A 24,251-nucleotide genomic window follows, 5' to 3' on the forward strand; every position below is an offset into this window, starting at 1 on the left:
AGGAGTCAAGTGAGCCAAGTAGCTCACATCATGGAGGTAAGGAATTAGAAGTTGAGGGCTACTCAACATCTATGGAAGAGGAGGAGGAGAGTTCTTCTTCAAGATTGGAGCAAGAAGAAGAAGCCTCTACTTCCAGAAGGGATGAAGAAGAAAGCATACAACCATCCTCAACCCTAGGTAACTCAAGCAATTTACCTTCAAGTAAATTACATATAATGTGCTTTGAGTGTAGGGAATTTGGGCATTATAAGAGTAAATGTCCAAAGAGGATTAGGAAGACTCCACCGGCGCTAAAGGTCAAGAAAGCCGAAGTCCCGATACGCAAGGGTAAGGAGCACGTGGTGTGCTTCCAATGCAAGCGAAGGGGACACTATAGGAGCCAATGTCCGAGGGGGAGGTAATCTCACAAGGACAAGAGACCGAGCACATCGATAGGGGGAGCTAAGGCAAACCCTAAGGTAACCTTTAAGGCACATTCTTGCAATTTGAATAAGACACATGTTAATAGTAGTTTTGTTGCAATTGTCAATAAAGATAGGCATGACAACAATAGAAATCGATACATGTGCTTAGGTGCCAAACATGTTAGCCTAGGTAAGGACAATTCTAGAAATGCTAACCCTAGAATTACCTCATCTAAGGTTAAGGAAAACCTAGGTAGAAATCCCAAAACAACTAGACATATGGCTAGGAATACCTCAAAGAAAAATGACAAATTAAAACTTGAGGAATTAGAAAAGGAAAATCAAGTCTTGAGGTCAAGACTTGACACCTTATAAAAGACCCTTAAAAATTTGGAGAAGTCAACTCTAGGGTCTAAGGGTCAAAAGCAAAAGCCCAAGGACATGAGAGGTTTGAGTCACAAACCTAAGTCTCAAGTGGTCAAGCCCACTTACCATAATGTTCCATTCGATTATGGAACAAGACCTAGGGATAGGAAGACCATCACCAAGGTCACAAGGGGAGTCACCCCTAGAGTTAATCTTGATGAGTCCCAAATGACAAAGGCTTTAAAGCCTAGGAGGGTCATTAGGAGGGTTGCTAGGGAAGTCATCCCTAGTGAATATTTAGTGAACCCAATGAGCTCAAATAGGTATTGGATAATCGGTCAACGATTACCCAAATCGCATCATGGCCTCGTCGAGTCCTAGGCAATTCTACCACAAAATCCATAGTAATATGCTTCCATTTCCACTCTGGAATAGGGATCCTCTGAAGTAAACCAGCAGGTCTCTGGTGCTCGCCCTTCACCTGCTGACAGACAAGACATCTTGCTACAAACTCTGCGATGTCGTTCTTAATACCGTTCCACGAATAGGAATGCCTCAAATCACGATACATACGGGTTCCACCTGAGTGAATAGAAAATCTAGAACGATGAGCCTCCTGAAGTAACTCCTCCATGACCGGGTGAGACTGAGGTACACACAATCTGCCTCGGAAATAAACAATACCCTCATTATCTCGGGTAAACTCGGTCTGCTGTCCGGAAACTATCTGGCTGCTAATGAACTGGAAATGCTGATCTCCGGCCCATCTCGTAAGTGGTATGCAACCAGCTCAGCCTTCTCCCACCCGGAGCAGCCATGTAAAATAATGTTCGCTCCATAAACTCTATCCAAGATTGAGTCACAAACCTAAGTCTCAAGTGGTCAAGCTCACTTACCATAATGTTCCATTCGATTATGGAACAAGACCTAGGGCTAGGAAGACCATCACCAAGGTCACAAGGGGAGTCACCCCTAGAGTTGATCTTGATGAGTCCCAAATGACCAAGGCTTTAAAGCCTAGGAGGGTCATTAGGAGGGTTGCTAGGGAAGTCATCCCTAGTGAAGATTTAGTGAACCCAATGAGCTCAAATAGGTATTGGGTTCCTAAGAGCGTGATTCCATCACGCTAGATGGTTTAGGGTGTGCCAACCTTACTTGAATAGGTAGTTAACCTAATCATGGTAAAAGGTGACACTTTAGGAATTTTCAAGGTGTAATCAAGCCTTGAAAATGAAATGAAAGTTATTCCTAAGGTGATTAGGATGTGCCAATCATATTTGAGGAGTTGTCTAGAGTCAATCTAATTGGCACATAGTGATCTAAAAATCTTTGGTATAAGATGCTAGGTCTATTACACTTAGGAATATAGAACCTATGGCAAAATGATCAAAACTATCAAAAATGGCAATTAAGGCTAGAATTAGGTATCTTCTATACCTTTACATATTATTTGCCATATATTGTTTTCCATATGACATGTCATGACATCATATTTAATTTATTATCATTTGAAATGTCATGATAATGCTTAGGTTAGTTAAATGTCATGCTCTATTTAAGTTTCATACTTTATGCCATGACATCATGACATTGGCACATGTTTTTACTTATGATATCATTATATGCCATGTCATCATCTTTTGCATTTATAATCAATTAATTTGATTTAAGGATAAAAACACAATTTGATATGGAGATCAAATTGTTGTTTAGAAAATGCATGAGAACTTAGATTAAGATGACCTAAACCATATCTCACATCAAAATTGACTTGGATGTGTTTGATACACCTTAGATGTGTGTGAGATATTAGGATCATGAGTTAGGATCAAGGTGCATAGTTCTTGTACCTAGATGAGCCTAATTCAAAATGGAGGATCATAGGGAAAGCTTGTGTACAAGTCATGTACACTTAGCCCTAAGATTGTGGTCCTAAATTGAATGGTTTAAAATCATTTCAAAATTGATTTGAAAAACCTTGATGAAGCTTTTCTAGTGATAGCATTCATCATTGAGCAAGTTGATACAAAGTTGAGGTAAATTTGAACTATTTCAAAGTTTTTAAACTTTGTATCAAGATTTGAAAATGGAAGTTATTTTCATAGAAAACTATTTTTCCATGATAGTATATGTTATGAGGAATGTATCCTCAAAATTTTATAATTTTTGGAGTTTTCTGTAATTTTGTAGGGGTTTCTGAATTTCGGGAGGAAGAAATTCAGAAATCAGATGTGTGACCGATCAGGAGGGTTCCTGATCGATCCAGGGGATGCTGGATCGGTCACTGGACCGATCCAGGGAGCTCCTGATCGGTCTGGTGACCGATCAGAGCGTGTCAAAATGCTGATTTTCGATTGTTGTCTGAAATTTCAGCTTTGGAAGTTGGTGTTTTTGATTTCTAAAGGTTTGAAACTCTCCAAAACATTGTTGGTGCAATGGTCAAGGGGGAGTTGACCTTTAGGGGGAGCTTTACCTATTAGTCAAGGGGGAGTTGCCTTTTAGGGGGAGTTTTTACTAGTGATATGGGATTATCACTAAGTTGGTAATGTCTTTAGTATCAAGGGGGAAATTAAGGGTTTCAATGAAAGGTATGGGACTTTCATTAGGAGGAAACTCTTGACCTTGATTCACTCTTTTTGATGTGTGTCAAAAAGGGGGAGAATGGGAGAATGTCCAAAGAATGTTCAAGGAAGAACATTGGAAAACCTAAGTTAGGTTATCGGGTTAACCTAACTTGTTCATGGTTTTGTCAAACATAAAAAAGGGGGAGATTGTTGGTGCAACCTTAGGTCAAGGTTGACCTGGTTGACCTGACTCGAGTTGACCTGACTCGAGTTGTATTTTGATGTTTGACGAGAATAGAAAAGTTCTATTATGATGTTTGACGAAAATAGAAAAGTTCTATTCTGATGTTTGACGATAATAGAGAAGTTGAAGTTGTATCTTGATGTTTGACAAGATACAAACTTGGGAGATTGTGGGTGCAATCTTTGGTCAAGGTTGACCTGGTTGACCCGAGGTGAGTCGACCAGATTCGGGAAATCCTGGTAAGTGAAGGCAGGTGAAAGTCCTAGTGAGTGAAGCCAGGCAAGGGAAAGTCCTGGTGAGTGAAACCAGACAGTTGGAAAGGCCTGGTGAGTTAAGCCAGGCAAGTGAAAGTCCTGGTGAGTGAAGCCAGGCAGACGGAGAAATCCTGGTGAGTGAAGCCAGGTAAAAGTCCTAGTGAGTGAAGCTAGGCAGTTTGGAAGTCCTGGTGAGTGAAGCCAGGCAGATTGGAAATCCTGGTGAGTGAAGCCAGGTGAAAACCCTAGTGAGTGAAGCTAGGTGAAAGTCCTGGTGAGTGAAGCCGGGCAAGGAAAAATCCAGATGGATCAAGGATGATCGGACATCTGGTGTTGAGAAGGTCAAGTAGGTCAAGGGAGTGACCGGATACTTGGCACGAAGAGAAAAGTCCAAGTGGGTCAAAGGGATTGACCGGACACTTGGTGGGGAGTCTTAGCAGGTCAAGGGAGTGACCGGATGCTAAGCATGATGTACCAACAGGTCAAGGTTGACCGGATGTTGGTGTGGGAGACTTGGGACTTGGTATTGGGAAAAACCAAGCTCTGGATCGATCTGGGGACCGATCCAGTGATACGGCTGATCGGTCTGGTGACCGATCAGTAACCAAACAGAAAGCTTCTATGGATTATCTGATCGGTCTGAAGACCGATCAGGAAGCAAACAGAAGAGAAGAAGGAGAAAGGCTGATTGGTCCAGGGACCGATCAGACTCCTCCTGGACCGATCAGGACATAGCCTGATCGGTCCAAGCTTAGCCTGATCGGTCCCAAGACCGATCAGGGACAGTGTGGACCGATCAAGTTGGAGCCTGATTGGTCCAGGCCTAGCTGGTGTGAGTGACAACGGCTAGATCTCGGTCTTCTGTGTCTTCTTCTGCCTTCACAGGTTTGCAGGTTCAGCTATATAAAGAGTCGAGCGACTCTACAGGAACTTCTTGCTGAACGCTTCTTGCTTCTGCAAGTTCTTCCTGGTTCCTTCTGCGAGCTTTGCTGAGCTCATACTTCTTGAAGCTTCGCGTGAGCTTCCCTGTTGCTAGCATCCGTGAAGCTGCTGCTTCATCAACGGACTCCAGACGAGAAGGCAAGCTTGTTTGTTTTACATTCATATTGTCTTGTGCTTCTTTGTATTTTGTGTACTTCTATCTTGCTGTTGCAAGAGTTATTGTGGCGAGGTTTCTCCACCCAGAAGGAGTTCATATCAGCCGATTTTCCGGGGTCTCATCCACCGACGGATTGATAGGCTTCGTCCACCTTACGGACACGCCGAGGAGTAGGAGTATCATCTCCGAACCTCGTTACATCGCTGCGTCTAAGGTTTGATCATCTTCGTTTCGTTTCTATTGTTTTATTTCCGCTGCGCTAACTTGATTTGTAGAAAGAAACGCGATAATTGGGGTCGGCTATTCACACCCCCCCTCTCTAGCCGCATCCGAAGGTCCTAACAAGTGGTATCAGAGCTAGGTTGCTCTTCGTCGGATTAACACCCGGGGGAGCACAAGCTAGAGAATGGATCGACTCGGAGAAGACATCACGATTCCACCCTTCTACGAGTGCAACGACTTCGCGTATTGGAAGGTAAGAATGAAGTATTTTCTTATGACTAACCTAGCAAATTAGAATTGTGTACAAGTAGGTTTTATTCCTCCGGTGGATAGAAAGGGAGAACTTCTCAAGAAAAAGAAGTGGACGAAAGAACAAATCCACCAATCCACAATCAACGACGAGGTAACGAAAATCCTTGAATTTTCATTACCTAGTGATATCTTGTGTAAGATAGGTGGATACCACAATGCCAAGGAGTTGTGGAACAACTTGGCTAAGTTCCATGAGGAGAGCTCCAATTCAAGTCATGAAGAGGAGTCAAGTGAGCCAAGTAGCTCACATCATGGAGGTAAGGAATTAAAAGTTGAGGGCTACTCAACATCTATGGGAGAGGAGGAGGAGAGTTCTTCTTCAAGATTGGAGCAAGAAGAAGAAGCCTCTACTTCCGAAAGGGATGAAGAAGAAAGCATACAACCATCCTCAACCCTAGGTAACTCAAGCAATTTACCTTCAAGTAAATTGCATATAATGTGCTTTGAGTGTAGGGAATTTGGGCATTACAAGAGTAAATGTCCAAAGAGGATTAGGAAGACTCCACCGGCGCCAAAGGTCAAGAAAGCCGGAGTCCCGATACGCAAGGGTAAGGAGCACGTGGTGTGCTTCCAATGCAAGCGAAGGGGACACTATAGGAGCCAATGTCCGAGGGGGAGGCAATCTCACAAGGACAAGAGACCGAGCACATCGATAGGGGGAGCTAAGGCAAACCCTAAGGTAACCTTTAAGGCACATTCTTGCAATTTGAATAAGACACATGTTAATAGTAGTTTTGTTGCAATTGTCAATAAAGATAGGCATGACAACAATAGAAATCGATACATGTGCTTAGGTGCCAAACATGTTAGCCTAGGTAAGGACAATTCTAGAAATGCTAACCCTAGAATTACCTCATCTAAGGTTAAGGAAAACCTAGGTAGAAATCCCAAAACAACTAGACATATGGCTAGGAATACCTCAAAGAAAAATGACAAATTAAAACTTGAGGTATTAGAAAAGGAAAATCAAGTCTTGAGGTCAAGACTTGACACCTTAGAAAAGACCCTTAAGAATTTGGAGAAGTCAACTCTAGGGTCTAAGGGTTAAAAGCAAAAGCCCAAGGACATGAGAGGTTTGAGTCACAAACCTAAGTCTCAAGTGGTCAAGTCCACTTATCATAATGTTCCATTCGATTATGAAACAAGACCTAGGGCTAGGAAGACCATCACCAAGGTCACAAGGGGAGTCACCCCTAGAGTTAATCTTGATGAGTCCCAAATGACAAAGGCTTTAAAGCCTAGGAGGGTCATTAGGAGTGTTGCTAGGGAAGTCATCCCTAGTGAATATTTAGTGAACCCAATGAGCTCAAATAGGTTTTTGAATAATCGGTTAACGATTACCCAAATCGCATCATGGCCTCGTCGAGTCCTAGGCAATTCTACCACAAAATCCATAGTAATATGCTTCCACTTCCACTCTGGAATAGGGATCCTCTGAAGTAAACCAGCAGGTCTCTGGTGCTCGCCCTTCACCTGCTGACAAACAAGACATCTTGCTACAAACTCTGCGATATCGTTCTTAATACCGTTCTACGAATAGGAATGCCTCAAATCACGATACATACGGGTTCCACCTGAGTGAATAGCAAATCTAGAACGATGAGCCTCCGGAAGTAACTCCTCCATGACCGGGTGAGACTGAGGTACACACAATCTGCCTCGGAAATAAACAATACCCTCATCATCTCGGGTAAACTCGGTCTGCTGTCCGGAAACTATCTGGCTTCTAATGAACTGGAAATGCTGATCTCCTGCCCATCTCGTAAGTGGTAAGCAGCCAGCTCAGCCTTCTCCCACTCGGAGCAGCCATGTAAAAGAATGTTCGCTCCATAAACTCTATCCAAGATTGAGTCACGCTCGGATCAGTCTAATAGCGTAAATCGATCTTTTCACCGACTCCGCTAAGGCTGGGATCCGTTCCAGTGCCGCAACCATATCCGTAGATATCGCTAAGGAACTAGACAGAACCACTGAAGCTGATCCTATGGGTGGTACTACTGGATAAGTCGGAGGAGGTACTACTGGTGCTGCCGCATAAACCAGGGTGGGTACTGCTGGTGGAACTACAGGGTAGACATAACTACTAAAAGTACGGTGGGCAGTACCGGGTAAGAAGTAACCGGTACTACCGGTGTGGGTGCCTAGTATAAAGTAACCGACACAGGTAGCTGTAGTAATACCGAGTACGCAGTAATAGGCATGGCTAGAGAGGGTGCCGAGTATACCGCGAGTACTACTGATGGGGGAGGCGCCTGATATGACGACGGTGGTACCACTAGTGGTACAGTCGAGGTAGTTACCTCTGAAGTCGGAACTATCGGGGTCTGATAGACAAACGTACCCACAATGACCTGAGGAGTCTGCCCCTGACGGACAAGCTCAACCCTAGCAGACCTCTCTGAAGACTCTGTCTCAGGAGAATCTATCGGCCTCTTACGTGTGCAATCACGTCTAAGTACTAGAACACATGTATGTGTCATATCTGTAAACAAAATGTTACTAAGATATCACTATAGGTATGAAAACTATAAAATTAATTAAATTACCTATTTGTCGTCTGGAGATGTCCTGTCGCTGCTTAGCCCCCAAATAGAACTAATAGATCCTCGTCAAAATACCTCAGAATTCTGAAACGAGTAAGTCGATGAAAATCCGTACAAATCCATAATACCGAGAAATGCTCACGAAAGTAAGCATCGTAAATCCGAAAACTGACAAGTAGGTATCGCAAAACTTTGCTCTGATACCAAATAAATTGTCACGCCCAAGGTAGTCCCTGTCAGAAGAAATTTCGACAGCATCTCCCCTGTATGGGTGACAATATGAATCCAGAATACATATATCTATACCTCGGCCACACACGGCCGGAACAATACAATACAAATAAGAAACAAACCACGCAGTTTATATCAACATTCCACAAAGTTCAACATATAATCAATCCACGCAGTTTAATATAGAAAGACGATAAAAAATCCTTAAAGATATATGTAAACATCCTACTCCACTACAACGAAGAAAACAAAATTCACGAAGTAATGAGAAAATCCGCAGCGAAAAACAATGTAGCAAACTCGAATGTTCAATGTCCACAATACAAACCCACAATACAAGTATATAAGATGCAAAAGCAAAATATAATCCGACAAAGAAAATCCTCGAGATAATGGGGCTAGCGACTGGAATATCTCCCGACGGCCTCAACCTGAAAAATAGTAACAACGGGGTGAGTTCAAAGAAGTCAGCATGTTATCCAATAGATATGTACAGCAACAAATAACCACCAGTAACATCCTATGGTACAGTACACTAAACCAAAGAGTCTACAGTATAGTTTCCTAACAGTACAACCTACGATACCGTCTCCTAACAGTATAAAAGATATGCATAGCTGAAATAAACTGTAATAACCAACAATAGGCATAAAGTACAGTCTATAGCAAGAATAATAAGAAAATGCATAACTGAAATAAACTGTAATAACCAATAATAGGCATAAAGTACAGTCTATAGCAAGAATAATAAGAAAATGCATAACTGAAATAAACTGTACTCACCTGCGAGGCTTAGGCAAATGACTGTGGACATACACAGACAAAGATAGTCAGAGCAAATAAGCATGTATCCTGTATGCATGTCAATCATATGCAGTCACCCAAGTGCACCATCCAATATGCAACAATCACAATAAATGCAATCTGTGCATATGATGCAATATGACATGGTCACCCCTGACGCCAGTCAGCCATCTCACACACAATGGTGAGACCGAGTGGGTAGGGCTGTGACACCGTGCACTCTGCCGTCACTACCCTTGATGTGTGATCGAGTGTACGGGATGCTGTCAGAGTACACCTATTCTCCTACCTCAAATCAGAGTGAGGGAGCGTAACGCTCTCATCTCCCGGTACGCAATGACGGGAAGGGACCCCTGTCCTGCTACTACGCTGCGTCACACTAACCCATGAGTGTACCAGCGGAGCCCTCGACAGAGCAACCTACCATACACACCCTGAGTGTTGTGCCACTACCCATGTAGTGATCCTGTGTGTAGAGGTACATGTAGCCGGCCGACGAGCTCAACAATAATGGAGTCGTCAATCGCCCAACATGCAATCATGCGATATGGTGCATGCGGCTACAGTATGTCATACTTGAGCATATCCTCCATATGTGTAGGTGCCAAAAAGATAAACACATATATAACAAGAATAATAAACAACATGAATCCAACATCACATATCCAACATATCTATCAACTAATGCAGTATAGAGGGAAGAACAATAAATACCTCTATCTCTATGAACACAGATAGACATAGCCAGAAGAAAAACATACTCACGTATAGCAGCTAACAGTAGAACCATGTATCAGGTACCAATTAAACTAAAACCAGGGGAAGTACTAAAACTACCAATCACTAGTAACCGCCTACAGGTATCGAATAAACTATAACCAAGAAAGTGATAAATCTACCAATCACTAGTAATTATATATAAACTACACGTATCATAAGACAATATCGAAAAGATAAGTCAAAGGGTACCCGCCTCAAATAAAAGGTACAGTCAATCCAAATCCAAAGTCGAGACGCCCGTCTCGAATCAGAGTCCTGTGTAAACAAATACATTTACTTTTATTTAGCTAGAATACAACCAAATAGCTAAATAAATCCTAAATAGAAATTTAGGGATAAACCTTAAACCATATCTCTCAACCTGTCTAACGGTTAATTATGGATAGTTTCCTAATCCCTAATCAACAATTAGATTAGCAAACCAAACCTAAATCCATATAACCTTATTAATATACACAACCTCATGATGAATAAATTATCAATAGGTATCAAGATCATACTTAATCATCTAACACAGGATCATCTAACAAATATCCAAATTCGATACATGATCCCAAATAACCTTATTTATTTAAATTTTTCGATATCTTACATTCTCCCCTACTAATAAAAATTTGGTCCCCAAATTTCGCTATAACCAATCGCAAACACTAGAATATAACCAAAGGGTATAAATACTGAAAGAAACATTAACCCACACACCTCAACTAAACAAATGAGGGTATCGGGCTTGGATCGTATCCTCCAACTCCCAAGTAGCCTCCTCGTCGGAATGATGCTGCCATCTGACTTTAACCAGCCGAATAGTCTTGTTCCGCAACTGACGCTCTCTATGGACCAGAATCCGTACAGGAACCTCCTCGTAAGTAACGTCAGGCTGAATGGAAACTGATATATCTGATAGTACATGTGCTGGATCGGATACGTATCTCCTCAGCATAGATACATGGAATACATCGTGAATGCCTGCTAAAGATTGTGGTAGCGCCAGACGGTAAGCTACTGCTCCAATCCTCTCCAAGATCTGGAATGGCGCAATATATCGCGGAGCTAAGTTACCTCGAAGACCAAATATCTTCACCCCTTTCGTGGGTAAAACTCTCAAAAATACATGATCACCAATAGAGAACTCCAGGGGTCTCCGTCTCTGATTAGCATAACTCTTCTGACGGTCCTGAGCCTCAGACATCCTCCGTCTAATAGTACGAACCAACTCTGCCTCCTGCTGAGCTTTCTGAGGTCTTAACAGCTGAGCCTCACCAACCTCCTCCCAAAGGGTGGGTGTCCGACAAGGTCTACCATACAACACCTCAAACGGTGATATCTGGATACCGAATGATAGCTGTTGTTGTAGGCGAACTCCACCAAGGGCAGGTGGTCCTCCCAACTACCTCCGAAGTCCATAACACAAGACCTCAGCAAGTCCTCCAAAATCTGAATGGTCCGCTTTGACTGTCCATCTATCTGCGGCAGGAATGCCGTACTGAAACGAAGATGTGTGCCCAAGGCCTACTGCAGACTCTGCCAGAATCGGGACGTGAACCGTGGGTGTCTATCCAATATGATGCTCAAAGGAACACCATGTAATCTAATAATCTCACGACAGTATAGCTCTGCTAATCGATCCAAAGAATCTGTCTTCCGGATCGCTATAAAATGTGCGGATTTGGTTACTCGATCAACGATAACCCAAATCGCATCATGATCTCGTCGAGTCCTAGGCAATCCTACCACAAAATCCATAGTAATATGCTCCCACTTCCACTCTAGAATAGAGTTCCTCTAAAGTAGACCAGCAGGTCTCTAGTGCTCGCCCTTCACCTGCTGACAGACAAGACATCTAGCTACAAACTCTGCGATGTCGTTCTTCATACCGTTCCACCAATAGGAACGCCTCAAATCACGATACATACGGGTTCCACTTGGGTGGATAGCAAATCTAGAACGATGAGCCTCCTGAAGTAACTCCTCCATGACCGGGTGAGACTGAGGTACACACAATCTGCATCGAAAATAAACAATACCCTCGTCATCTCGGGTAAACTCGATCTGCTGTCCGGAAACTACCTGGCTGCTAATGAACTATAAATGCTGATCTCCCGCCCATCTCGTAAGTGGTAAGCAACCAGCTCAGCCTTCTCCCAGTCGGAGTAGCCATGTAAAAGAATGTTCGCTCCATAGACTCTATCCACGATTGAGTCACGCTCGGATCAGTCTTCTCGTGAAATAGTGTAAATCGATCTTTTCACCAACTTCGCTAAGGCTGGGATCTGTGCCAGTGCTGCAACCATATAAGTAGATATCGCTACGGAACTGGACAGAACCACTGTAGCTGATCCTATGGGTGGTACTACTGGATAAGTCGGAGGAGGTACGACTGGTGCTGCCGCATAAACCAAGGTGGGTACTGCTGGTGGAACTACAGGGTAGACATAAGTACTAAAAGTACGGTGGGCAATACCGGGTAAGAAGTAACCCGTACTACCGGTGTGGGTGCCTAGTATATAGTAACTGACACAGGTAGCTGTAGTAATACCGAGTACGTAGTAATAGGCATGGCTAGAGAGGGTGCCGAGTATACCGCGAGTACTACTGATAGGGGAGGCGCCTGATATGCCGGCGGTGGTACCACTAGTGGTACAGTCGAGGTAGTTACCTCTGAAGTCGAAACTATCGGGGTCTGATAAGCAGATGTACCCACAATGACCTGAGGAGTCTCCCCCTGACGGACAAGCTCAACCCTAGCAGACCTCTCTGAAGACTCTGTCTCAGGAGAATCTATAGGCCTCTTACGTGTGCGACCACGTCTAAGTACTAGAACACATGTATGTGTCATATCTGTAAACAAAATGTTACTCAGATATCAATACAGGTATGAAAACTATAAAATTACTTAATTTACCTATTTGTCGTCTAGAGATGTCTTGTCACTGCTTAGCCCCCAAATAGAACCAATAGATCCTCGTCAAAATACCTCGGAATTCCAAAATGAGTAAGTCGACGAAAATCCGTACAAATCCAAAATACCGAGAAATGCTCACGAAAGTAAGCATCGTAAATCCGAAACCCGACAAGTAGGTTTCGCAAAACTTTGCTCTGATACCAAATAAATTGTCACGTCCCAGGTAGTCCCTGTCAGAAGAAATTTCGATAGCATCTCCCCTGTACGGGTGACAATAAGAATCCAGAATACATATATCTATAACTCGGCCACACACGGCCGGAACAATACAATACAAATAAGAAACAAACCACGTAGTTTATATCAACATTCCACACAGTTCAACATATAATCAATCCACGCAGTTTAATATAGAAAGACGATAAAGAATCCTCAAAGATATATGTAAACAACCTACTCCACTACAACGAAGAAAACAAAATCCATGAAGTAATGAGAAAATTCGCAGCGAAAAACAAAGTAGCAAACCCGAATGTTCAATGTCCACAATACAAACCCACAATACAAGTATATAAGATGCAAAAGCAAAATATAATCCGACAAAGAAAATCCTCGCGATAATGGGGCTAGCGACAGGAATATCTCCCGGCGACCTCAACCTGAAAAATAGTAACAACGGGGTGAGTTCAAAGAACTCAGCAGGTAATTCAATAGATATGTACAGCAACAAATAACCACCAGTAACATCCTATGGTACAGTACACTAAACCATAGAGCCTACAGTACAGTTTCCTAACAGTACAACCTACGGTACCGTCTCCTAACAGTATAACAGATATGCATAGCTGAAATAAACTGTAATAACCAACAATAGGAATAAAGTACAGTCTATAGCAAGAATAATAAGAAAATGCATAACTGAAATAAACGGTACTCACCTGCGAGGCTTGGGCAATTGACTGTGGACATACAGAGACAAAGATAGTCAGAGCAAATAAGCATGTATCCTATATGCATGTCAATCATATGCAGTCACCCAAGTGCACCATCCAATATGCAACAATCACAATAAATGCAATATGACATGGTCACCCCTGACGCCAGTCAGCCATCTCACACACAATGGTGAGACCGAGTGGGTAGGGCGGTGACACCGTGCACTCTACCGTCACTACCCCTGATGAGTGACCGAGAGGACGGGATACTGTCGGAGTACACCTATCCTCCTACCTCAAATCAGAGTGAGGGAGTGTAACTCTCTCATCTCCCGGTACGCAATGACGGGACGGGACCCCTGTCCTGGTACTACACTGCGTCACACTAACCCATGAGTGTACCAGCGGAGCCCTCGACAGAGCAACCTACCATACACACCCTGAGTGTTGTGCCACTACCCATGTAGTGATCCCATGTGTAGAGGTCCATGTAGCCGGCCGATGAGCTCAACAATAATGGAGTCGTCAATCGCCCAGCATGCAATCATGCGATATGGTGCATGCGGCTACAGTATGTCATACCTGAGCATATCCTCCATATGTGTAGGTGCCAAAAAGATAAACATATATATAACAAGGATAATAAACAACATGATTCCAACATCACATATCCAATATATCTATCAACTAATCCAGTATAGAGGGAAGCCCAATAAATACCTCTATCTCTATGAACACAGATAAACATAGCCAGAAGAAAAACATACTCATGTATAGCAGCTAACAGTAGAACCATGTATCAGGTACCAACTAAACTAAAACCAGGGAAGTACTAAAACTACCAATCACTAGTAACCGCCTACAGGTATCGAATAAACTATAACCAAGAAAGTGATAAATCTACCAATCACTAGTAATTATATATAAACTGCACGTATCATAAGACAATATCGAAAAGATAAGTCAAAGGGTACCCGCCTCAAATAGAAGGTACAGTCAATCCAAATCCGAAGTCGAGACGTCCGTCTCGAATCAGAGTCATGTGTAAACAAATACATTTACTTTTATTTAGCTAGAATACAACCAAATAGCAAAATAAATCCTAAATAGAAATTTAGGGTTAAACCCTAAACCATATCTCTCAACCTGTCTAACGATTAATTATGGATAGTTTCCTAATCCCTAATCAACCGTTAGATTAGCAAACCAAACCTAAATCCATATAACCTTATTAATATACACAACCTCATGATGAATAAATTATCAATAGGTATCAAGATCATACTTAATAATCTAACACATGATCATCTAACAAATATCCAAATTCGATACATGATCCCAAATAACTTTATTTATTTAAATTTTTCGATATCTTACATTCTCCCCTACTAATAAAAATTTGGTCCCCAAATTTCGCTATAACCAATCGCAAACACTAGAATATAACCAAACAGTATAAATGCTGAAAGGAACACTAACCCACATACCTCAAGTAAACAGATGAGGGTATCGGGCTCGGATCGTATCCTCCAACTCCCAAGTAGCCTCCTCGTCGGAATGATACTGCCATCCAACTTTAACCAGCCGAACAGTCTTGTTCCGCAACTGACGCTCTCTATGGTCCAGAATCCGTACAGGAACCTCCTCGTAAGTAACGTCAGGCTGAATGGAAACTGATATATCTGATAGTATATGTGCTGGATCGGATACGTATCTCCTCAGCATAGATACATGGAATACATCGTGAATGCCTGCTAAAGATGGTGGTAGCGCCAGACGATAAACTACTGCTCCAATCCTCTCCAAGATCTGGAATGACCCAATATATCGCGGAGCTAACTTACCTCGAAGACCAAATCTCTTCAAGCCTTTCGTGGGTGAAACTCTCAAAAATACATGATCACCAATAAAGAACTCCAGGGGTCTCCGTCTCTGATTAGCATAACTCTTCTGACGGTCCTGAGCCTCAGACATCCTCCATCTAATAGTACTAACCAACTCTGCCTCCTGCTGAGCTTTCTGAGGTCCTAACAGCTGAGCCTCACCAACCTCCTCCCAAAGGGTGGGTGTCCGACAAGGTCTACCATACAACGCCTCAAACGGTGCCATCTGGATAGCCGAATGATAGCTGTTGTTATAGGCGAACTCCACCAAGGGCAGGTGGTCCTCCCAACTGCCTCCGAAGTCCATAACACAAGACCTCAGCAAGTCCTCCAAACTCTGAATGGTCCGCTCTGACTGTCCATCTGTCCGCGGATGGAATGGCGTACTGAAACAAAGTTGTGTGCCCAAGGCCTACTGCAGACTCTGCCAGAATCGGGACGTGAACCGTGGGTGTATATCCAATATGATGCTTAAAGGAACACCATGTAATCTAATAATCTCGCGACAGTATAGCTCTGCTAATCGATCCAAAGAATTTGTCTTCCAGATCGCTATAAAATGTGCGGATTTTGTTAATCGGTCAACGATTACCCAAATCGCATCATGACCTCGTCGAGTCCTAGGCAATCCTACCATAAAATCCATAGTAATATGCTCCCACTTCCACTCTGGAATAGGGATCCTCTGAAGGAAACCAGCAGGTCTCTGGTGCTCGGCCTTCACCTGCTGACAGACAAGACATCTAGCTACAAACTCTACGATGTCGTTCTTCATTCCGTTCCACCAATAGGAACGCCTCAAATCACGATACATACAGGTTCCACCTGGGTGGATAGCAAATCTAGAATGATGAGCCTCCTGAAGTAACTACTCCATGACCGGGTGTGACTGAGGTACACACAATCTGCTTCGGAAATAAACAATACCCTCGTCATCTCGGGTAAACTCGATCTGCTGTCCGGAAACTATCTGGCTGCTAATGAACTGTAAATGCTGATCTCCGGCCCATCTCGTAAGTGGTAAGCAGCCAGCTCAGCCTTCTCCCACTCGGAGTAGCCATGTAAAAGAATGTTCGCTCCATAGACTCTATCCAAGAGTTAGTCATGCTCGTATCAGTCTGCCCATGAAATAGCGTAAATTGATCTTTTCACCGACTGTGCTAAGGCTGGGATCCGTGCCAGTGCCGCAACCATATCCGTAGATATCGCTACGGAACTAGACAGAACCACTGGAGCTGATCCTATGGGTGGTACTACTGGATAAGTCGGAGGAGGTACTACTGGTGCTGCCGCATAAACCAGGGTGGGTACTGCTGGTGGAACTACAGGGTAGACATAACTACTAAAAGTACGGTGGGCAGTACCGGGTAAGAAGTAACCGGTAATACCGGTGTGGGTGCCTAGTATATAGTAACTGACACAGGTAGCTGTAGTAATACCGAGTACGCAGTAACAGGCATGGCTAGAGAGGGTGCCGAGTATACCGCGAGTACTACTGATGGGGGAGGCACCTGATATGCCGACGGTGGTACCACTAGTGGTACAGTCGAGGTAGTTACCTCTGAATTCGGAACTATCGGGGTCTGATAGGCAGACGTACCCAAAATGACCTGAGGAGTCTGCCCCTGATGGACAAGCTCAACCCTAGCAGACCTCTCTGAAGACTCTGTCTCAAGAGAATCTATCGGCCTCTTACGTGTGCAACCACGTCTAAGTACTAGAACACGTGTATGTGTCATATCTGTAAACAAAATGTTACTCAGATATCACTACAGGTATGAAAACTATAAAATTACTTAAATTACCTATTTGTCGTCTGGAGATGTCCTGTCACTGCTTATCCCCCAAATAGAACCAATAGATCCTCGTCAAAATACCTCGGAATTTTGAAACGAGTAAGTCGACGAAAATCCATACAAATCCAAAATACCGAGAAATGCTCACGAAAGTAAGCATCGTAAATCCGAAACCCGACAAGTAGGTATTGCAAAATTTTGCTCTGGTACCAAATAAATTGTCACGCCCCAGGTAGTCCCTGTCAGAAGAAATTTCGACAGCATCTCCCCTGTACGGGTGACAATATGAATCCAGAATACATATATCTATACCTCGGCCACACACGGCCGGAACAATATAATACAAATAAGAAACAAACTACGCAGTTTATATCAACATTCCACACAGTTCAACATATAATCAATCCACACAGTTTAATATAGAAAGACGATAAAGAATCCTCAAAGATATATGTAAACATATTACTCCACTACAACGAAGAAAACAAAATCTACGAAGTAATGAGAAAATCTACAGTGAAAAACAAAGTAGCAAACCCGAATGTTCAATGTCCACAATACAAACCCACAATACAAGTATATAAGATGCAAAAGCAAAATATATTCCGACAAAGAAAATCCTCGCGATAATGGGGCTAGCGACTGGAATATCTCCCGACGACCTCAACTTGAAAAATAGTAACAATGGGGTGAGTTCAAAGAACTCAGCAGGTAATCCAATAGATATGTACAGCAACAAATAACCACCAGTAACATCCTATGGTACAGTACACTAAACCATAGAGCCTACAGTACAGTTTCCTAACAGTACAACCTACGATACCGTCTCCTAACAGTATAATAGATATGCATAGCTGAAATAAACTGTATTAACCAACAATAGGCATAAAGTACAGTCTATAGCAAGAATAATAAGAAAATGCATAACTGAAATAAATTGTACTCACCTGCGAGGCTTGGGCAAATGACTGTGGACATACACAGACAAAGATAGTCAGAGCAAATAAGCATGTATCCTGTATGCATATCAATCATATGCAGTCACCCAAGTGCACCATCCAATATGCAACAATCACAATAAATGCAATATGTGCATATGATGCAATATGACATGGTCACCCCTGACACCAATCAGCCATCTCACACACAGTGGTGAGACCGAGTGGGTAGGGCTGTGACACCGTGCACTCTGCCGTCACTACCCCTGATGAGTGACCGAATGGACGGGATGCTGTCGGAGTACACCTATCCTCCTACCTCAAATCAGAGTGAGGGAGCGTAACGCTCTCATCTCCCGGTACGCAATGACGGGAAGGGACCCCTGCCCTGCTATTACGCTGCGTCACACTAACCCATGAGTGTACCAGCAGAGCCCTTGACAGAGCAACCTACCATACACACCCTGAGTGCTGTGCCACTACCCATGTAGTGATCCCGTGTGTAGAGGTCCATGTAGCCGGCCGACGAGCTCAACAATAATGGAGTCGTCAATCGCCCAGCATGCAATCATGCGATATGATGCATGCGGCTACAGTATGTCATACCTGAGCATATCCTCCATATGTGTAGGTGCCAAAAAGATAAACACATATATAACAAAGATAATAAACAACATGAATCCAACATCACATATCCAACATATCTATCAACTAATCCAGTATAGAGGAAAGCACAATAAATACCTCTATCTCTATGAACACAGATAAACATAGCCAGAAGAAAAACATACTCATGTATAGCAGCTAACAGTAGAACCATGTATCAGGTACCAACTAAACTAAAACCAGGGGAAGTACTAAAACTACCAATCACTAGTAACCACCTACAGGTATTGAATAAACTATAACCAAGGAAGTGATAAATCTACCAATCACTAGTAATTATATATAAACTGCACGTATCATAAGACAATATCGAAAAGATAAGTCAAAGGGTACCCGCCTCAAATAGAAGGTACAGTTAATCCAAATCCGAAGTCGAGACGGCCGTCTCGAATCAGAGTCCTGTATAAATAAATCCATTTACTTTTATTTAGCTATAATACAACCAAATAGCTAAATAAATCCTAAATAGAAATTTAGGGATAAACCCTAAACTATATCTCTCAACCTGTCTAACGGTTAATTAGGGATAGTTTCCTAATCCCTAATCAACCATTAGATTAGCAAACCAAACCTAAATCCATATAACCTTATTAATATACACAACCTCATGATGAATAAATTATCAATAGGTATCAAGATCATACTTAATCATCTAACACATGATCATCTAACAAATATCCAAATTCGAAACATGATCTACAACTAATCATGTATCGAAACATACCTAATCCTTACCTAATTTACAACCACTGCTGGAACAAAGTGAGCTGCTGGAAACCAATTGAGCTGGCTGGATGGACTGCTTCCGAAATCAAGAACACCTCAGAACAAACCTCACCTCACTGGATCGGTTCAAGATAAGGTGATCACTGGAGATCACAGATCACACAACACCAGAACAGAGTACTAACCCATGAATCAACAAGAATCCAACATTGAATCAATAGGAAAGAAGGGTCTCGATGGCGATTGGGTGGCACGGCTTCCACACCGACGATTGGGTGGCACGGCTTAATCCAGTGGTGTTGATCGGGGAATCACAGACCGAGCTAGGGCATAGATCGGAGAAGATCCAAAGAAGAGTCAATACCGGGAAGAACCCTAACCTAGCTAAACCTTGAATCCACCAAAGATTTGGCGAAGCCTTACCTCTCTGGATTCCTCCCGATGGCGTCGCTGTCCAAATCCAGCAAGAAGGGAGGCGCGATGTGATGTCTACAGCTCAGAGACGAAAGGCATCGACCGGATCTAAGCTAAATCCAGAGGCGCCGGAACAGGAACTAGGGCTCGGCACGCACGATCGATCAGGGGCGGAGAGAATCGACCGTCGGTAGCCAAGGAAGCTTGACGTTGGTGAGACTCTAGAGAAGAAGACCTCCGCCGGCAATCTTCTCCCTGGCGTCGTCGGCGTCGGGTTGCCCGCAAGAGAGAGGCAGCGAGAAGAAGTAGAGGGGAAGAAGGAGATCGAAAAATCGCAGGGAGAGGAGAAGAGCACGGGTTCGGTTCGGCGTTTGGCGAGGAAAAGGAAATAAAAGAAAATGAGTTTATATATTACAACATTTCCTCACTTAAACGAGTATCCCAAACAGGTTTTATCCGAACACGAAATTGATCCCTTCAAAACCCGTCTTACGAGCTCCGAAAAATTCCCAGACAATTTCTAAAAATTCCGAAAAATTCTATAAGGCTATTTCTCAAATAACCTTATTTATTTAAATTTTCTGATATCTTACAGGTGTTAGGATCGACGGTCGCGGCTAGAGAGGGGGGGTGTGAATAGCCGACCCCAAATCTTCGTTTCTTTCTACAAGTTGACGTTAGCGCAGCGGAAAATAAAACAAAGAAACAAAGACAAGAAGATCAAACCTCAACACGCGTCGATGTAACGAGGTTCGGAGATATACTCCTACTCCTCGGCGTGTCCGTAAGGTGGACGAAGCCTATCAATCCGTCGGTGGATGAGTCCCCGGAGAACCGGCTAATATATATACTCCTTCTGGGTGGAGAAACCTCGCCACAATCTTTCTTGCACCAGCAAGAATAGGAGTACAAGAATACACAAGAAGAAGCAACAATATGAATGTATAAACAAACAATCTTGCCTTCTCGTCGACTGTTGATGAAGCAGCAACTTCACGGGCCAAATACAGCAGCAACTGTTGGAGACCCCAGCCGAGGAAGCTCACGTGAAGCTTCAGCTAAGAAGAGCTCAACAAAGCTCAGCAACAGCAAGCTCTTACAGAAGCAAGCGGTAGCAGCTGAGGAGAGGAAGAAGAAGAAGTATTGCTGTAGAAGCCCTCGATCTCCTTTTATAACCTGCACTACAAAGAAGACAGCGAAGAAGACGGAGATAGCCGTTGTCACTCATAACGGCTATGTTGGTGCAATCGACCTAGGTTTTGATGTGTGTGTCAAAGAGTTTAAGTTAGGCTTTCATATGTATTTGATATGTGTTTGAGTCTTGCAGGACTTTGTGGAACACATGAGAACTTGGTGCGGCCAAGTGTGGGAAGCTCATCCAAGGGCTCGGATCGTTGAGTCGGTGAAGGATGGTGTGGAAGACATCCGAGGGACCGCGCGGACGAGGAGCAATGGAGTGGGGCCGAAGGAAGTGGACTTCAAGGCAGCGTGAAGGATGGCACGGAGAGGAGCCGCGGGCTCGGGTGCATCTGAGGGACGAAGGCCGAGGAAGAGGACTTCAAAGGCAACTCCGGAAAGGATGAGAGGAGTGAATGTACTGGGACCAGTCGACTGGTCATGGGACCAGTCGACTGATCCAAATTCACAGAAGCATTCGGTGCGTGTCGACTAAGGGGACCAGTCGACTGGTCCTAAGACCAGTCGACTGGTACATGACCGTTGGCAGAAAACGGGCTCTAAAGAGAGCCGTTGGTGTTGCCTAACGGCTAGCACCAGTCGACTGGTGCATGGACCAGTCGACTGGTGTCAGGGTTTGAGTTGATTGATGATCAACTCTTTCCTCTTATTTAAGGGGAGCTTTGGGGCATTGAGTAGGTTACTGATACTCATTGTAAACCTTCTGAATCTTGCCCAAAGCTCCCAAGACAATTCTCTTCCTCCTAATTCTAACTCCATCTTGTAAAGAGGAAGAGTGCTCTTGTGAGAGGTTTGCTCCACCGAGAAGGAGAAGCTTTAGCCGGAGATTGCCGGGGACTGATCCACCAAAGGATCAAGGGCTCGTCCACCTCAAGGACACGTCGTGGAGTAGGAGCAAGCAATCTCCGAACCACGTTACATCGAGCGTGTTAGCATTTGTATTCTTGTTTGTGTTTCTTTATTTTAGTTTCTATATTTCCGCTTGCGCAAACTAACGTATTGTAGAGAAGAAATCGATTTGGGGGTGGCCTAGCTATCCAACCCCCCTTCAAGCCGGCCACCGATCCTCCAACAATTGGTATCAGAGCGAGGACGCTCTTCAACGGACTAATCGCCAAGAAGAACAACATCATCAATGGCCGGCTCAAACATTCATCCACCCAAATTCGAAGGAGACTTCTCTTGGTGGAAGAAGAAAATGGAGGTATTCTTCGAAACCGATTTTGATATTATGCTAATCATGGAAAATGGTTTCGAAGTACCTAGGGATCAAGACAACAAGATACTTGAGAAAACAAGGTGGAGCAAGAAACAAAGGGAAGAACATCTAGCAAATTCGAGAGCCATCCATCATCTACTACATGTTCTTCCCCAACAAGAAGTAACTGTTGGTGCAACATTCCTCAGGTCAAGGTTGACCTGGTTGACCAAGCTTGAGTCTTGGTTTGGATTTCGATGTTTGACAATGCAAGGGATTGAAGAAGAGTCAAGTAGGTCAAGGATGACCGGATACTTGACCAGGAGAAAAATCCTGGTGAGTGAAGCCAGGTGAAAGACCTAGTGAGTGAAGCTAGGCAGGAGAAAAATCCTGGTGAGTGAAGCCAGGTGAAAGACCTAGTGAGTGAAGCTAGGCAATTGGGAAAGTCCTGGTGAGTGAAGCCAGGCATGAGAAATCCAGATGGGTCAAGGTTGACCAGACATCTGGTGAGAGTCCAAGTAGGTCAAAGGGATTGACCGGATACTTGGCACGTGGAAGAAAAGTCCAAGTAGGTCAGAGGGATTGACCGGATACTTGGCAAGAAGAGAAAAGTCCAAGTGGGTCAAAGGGATTGACCAGACACTTGGTGAGAGAGTCCTAGCTGGTCAAGGGTGACCGGATGCTAGGTCTTATGTACCAACAAGTCATGATTGACTAGATGTTGGTTTAGGGGGCTTTGGGCGTGGTTTTGGGCAAAAACCAGGTTTGGATTGATCCGTGGATTGATCCAGCAGGTTTGGATTGATCCGTGGATTGATCCAGCAGGTTTGGATTGATCCGTGGATTGATCCAGCAGGTTTGAATCGATCCGTGGATCGATTCAGCAGGTTTGAATCGATCCGTGGATCGATTCAGCAGATCTGAATCGATCCACCGATCGATCCGGTGAGTCCCCGCGAACAGAACCCCTTTGGATCGATCCGTGGATCGATCCAGAGGTCCCAATCGATCAGTGGATCGATTGGGACGCTGCTACTTCGCGCGATAAGCGCTGGATCGATCCGTGAGAGCACAGAGGCGCTCTGGATCGATCCGTGGATCGATCCAAAGCCTCCCCGATCGATTGGGAGCATTCCAATCGATCGGGATTCGACCGTTAGCGTCGATTTAAGCCGCAGGCGCTCATTTCCTTCGACAGAACTTCACTGATTCACTCCAGATCTCTCGCCAACTCCTCCACAGCGCTCTCAAAGATCAGATCGCCAGTTCTTGAAGGATCTTGGAAGCTTTCCAAGTCAAGAGGCGGATCAAAGGCAAGAAGAGAAGCTAGGGTTAGGGTTTTCTGTACTCATTGTAAGCTTTGCGCTTGTATTTTATTTCCCTTTCCTTTCTTCTTGTACTGAGAGTCTTGTAGGGCTTCTCCGCCCTCGGTAGTTACCGAAAAGGAGTGTTTTCATAGTGGAGGGTGCGTGCGTGGTGTGGATCCTTGGATTAGTCACCTCTTGTGAGGTGGATACCAAGTAAACCAACCGTGTTAGCGTTGTGTGTTTTGTTTCTATATTTTCCGCTGCACATCTTTGAAGAAACAAGCAACGCCAAGCGACGAGCACGCGACGAGCTATTCACCCCCCCCCCCCTCTAGCTACTTTTGGTCCTAACAAGTGGTATCAGAGCGAGGCCGCTCTTCACCGGAATCATCGCCGGAAGGGTCAAGCATAACAAGAAGAGCTAGAGGGTGAAGAAGTTGAAGCAAAATCATCAAAAGTCAAAGAT

The sequence above is a fragment of the Zingiber officinale genome, chromosome 3B, assembly GCF_018446385.1.
Source record: "Zingiber officinale cultivar Zhangliang chromosome 3B, Zo_v1.1, whole genome shotgun sequence".
Classification (NCBI taxonomy): Eukaryota; Viridiplantae; Streptophyta; class Magnoliopsida; order Zingiberales; family Zingiberaceae; genus Zingiber; species Zingiber officinale.